Raw genomic sequence first — 3087 nt, forward strand, 5'->3', positions numbered from 1 at the left:
CACCTATACTCCAAGAGTACCACACCACAGTTGATGGGGTTTAAAGTGGGAGGCAACGAATCTTGGAAATATTTTTTTACATATACGTGTGTGTATATATAGATATATATACATACATATGTATACACACATATATACATGGGCGTATATATATATACATATATATACAAACACACACACACATATATATATATATATATATATATATATATATATATATATAAGTACACAAGACTCAACCTTTAACAACATGTTAGTGATCTCTTAAGGAAGGGTTTAATGGCCCCTGGGTGAAATACAATAGTTGTCATAGTCTTTCGTCTAAGGAAACTTTTGGAGAATTTTCAGTGGTTTTTCATAATGAATAATACAAAATAAATTATTTTGATTCTACTTTGGGGCAGGAGTTGGGGTTCAGGATGGAAACATCTGAAATATGGTGGTGGAAAGGTGTAATGGTAGTGGGATTGGTGTCCAAATATTAAATGTAATCAAATATTGTGAACTACTTTAGCACTGTAGCATTGTCGTCCCATTGTTCATCGATTTGCTCCAGCAGGCACCAGTAACATCTCCATTGTGAGACTTGTTATTGTTTTTGGCATATCAAATGCACCGTGCGGGCAGGATACTCTTGGTAGGTTGCCTGGCTTTCTGAGAGGGACAGAGGAATTGAGCCTGGGCCGGCCGCATGCAAGGCAAAAGCTTTACCCACTGTGCTATTGCTCCAGTCTTTACAAAATAAAAAAGGTATGGATTTGTTAGTATTATTCAATTACAGTTTAGTGTGATGAGTTAATTTCCTAGGGTTGAGCACATAGAAAGTACACAGAAAGTAGTTGATCAATGAAAAACCTGTCTCGAATAAATGAGGATAGCAAACTTCACTCCCCTTCCCTAAATCCCTTGAAGGAAATAAGTGACTGATTAACCTAAAAATGAAACCAGCTTCATCCTCCATTTTCTGAATGGATCCGTTCTTGCTTAAAAACTAGACTGCCTTGTTCTCAAAGCCATAAAACAGACTATAGCTTAGAGTTATAGAATTATAGGATGTTAAAGTAAAATAAATCCTTGGATATATTTTCCAAGGGCAGCACAATTGCCACTTAAATCACCTCTCTCCAGATAGGACCATGGAAGACATTGTTTATTCATCAGAGTCTACTTTTGCACTAACACTTTATATAACATCTAAGTCCTTTTCCTTCTGGTACTTCATGTAGCCACTGCTGTTTTATTTTAGTGAGAAAATGCCATTTGCCAGCTGTGATTTAGTAAAATCCTCTCATTACATACATGGAAAGCCAAGGCCTTGAAAATTAACTTGTATGACTACATTTGATATTTAGCAAAGTGCTGAAAAATGGCAAACAGTTACAGTCCTATATGTATCAAACAATTGTTCTGGTTATGAAAGTGCATACCATTGTCCCATCATTCTCAGTAACACCTAAACACATACCAAAGATAGTTTCTTTGAGATCTTTTTCTTCCCAATAGAAGATATCTCAAGAGAAGCTGCAAAAGGCATTCATTAACATATTTTTCTAGAACAAAACTGGCAGCATTGAAAGTCTATCATTTTAGAGCTATGGCTTGTGTCTTATGCCTAATCATTCATTGTTAATCAAATGCTGTAGAAGCAAAGGCAAAGTTGGTTCAATTCTTGTAATCCATTATTTACTTACTGCATTACAACAAAGTTCTTCCAATCTTCAATCTCTTGAAAACTTTAAAAAAAAAAAAGGATAATTCTGTGCACTCTGCCCTCCCATCTTCTTCCCGCCATCTTTCCATGCAGCCACTATGGGATGCAGGAATGTCCTGCCCCACGCCCTCAAGAGCATTAATGATGCCAAGAAGCAAGACAAGCAAGACAAGTGCTCACCAGGCCATGCTCCAAGGTCATCATGAGCCTCCTAATTGCTATGACGAAGCACAGTTACATTGGCAAGTTTGAAATTACTAATGATCATAGAGTCAGGAAAATTACTGTGAATCTCGAGGAGAGTTGAACACATGAAGTGAGAGCAAATCCTTGGTCTCATGCACAGCTCCAAGGTCTAGGGAGAAAATGGCAGAATAACCTTCTTCCTGTTGTTTCATATCCTGTTAGTTTGGTTTCACTGTACTGTCAACCTCAGCTGGCATCATGGACCATGAAGAAGTAAGACAAAGACACAGAGAAGAGAAAATGCAGGGATTCTCTCCCTAGGCTTATAATACCTATGAGCAAATAAAATACCTCAGTGGAAAAAAGAATTTAAAGAAGGCAAATGGGGTTGTTTTTTCTCTTTTGGTTTTCCTAAGGACAATGATTCATTAAGGGATCCTAGCACGTCTCTGGCTGCCAGAATATAACACTAGTAACATAGTTTGCTCTCTGAACATGCCATTCTTCCTACCATATCTTCTCTTGACAAGATAATTATTTAACTTCTCCACAGGGGCCTTTAAATGAACCTTTCCATGTTTGTGCTAACTTTTGTTTCATTTAATTAACTGTATGCATGAGCAGCACATGAAGGGGATTGCTTTCTTCTACCAGCAAAGGATACTGTTAATTCAATTCTAATGCTTGACAAAATTGATGGTGCCTCAGTTATAGGAACGGACACTTTTATCTTGAGCTAAGTAATCTTTTAATATACAAGACCCCGAGTTACAGCATTGTTGTTGCCATGTAATTTCAGCCTATAAATTTTCATATTGCTGATCAGATTGCTCTTGTTACAGAATATTAAGCAGGGATACTTTCTATTTCAATTGCAATTGAGGCCAAATACAATTGATGTCTGCTTCTAAAGTGAACTGTAAGTCATGTCATCATGATTGAATTCACTCTTAAACCACACCGAAGAATATAAAAATGTTCAGTTATTGAGTTTAAGAGCAAAAATATAAAGATAACTTTGGAGTGATCAACTCTGGTGAAATTTTCCTTCTAAAACAGGGTTTGTGAGTGCACACATACTCACGCAAACACACACACACACACACACATGTATGCACCCATGTGCAGACAGAATGCAATAACCTCCTAATCCTAGGTGTGATAAGATGGATTCTGAGGAGATCACCTTG

General features: G+C 37.1%; 1 pseudogene; it reads left to right on the top strand.

Annotated features, from left to right (window-relative positions):
* The first annotated feature begins 1809 nt into the window (after positions 1-1809).
* On the top strand, positions 1810-2218 carry LOC129404379 (40S ribosomal protein S15a-like; annotated as a pseudogene).
* Positions 2219-3087: the final 869 nt, after the last annotated feature.

Source organism: Sorex araneus, chromosome 4 (genome assembly GCF_027595985.1).
Source record: "Sorex araneus isolate mSorAra2 chromosome 4, mSorAra2.pri, whole genome shotgun sequence".
Taxonomy (NCBI): domain Eukaryota; kingdom Metazoa; phylum Chordata; class Mammalia; order Eulipotyphla; family Soricidae; genus Sorex; species Sorex araneus.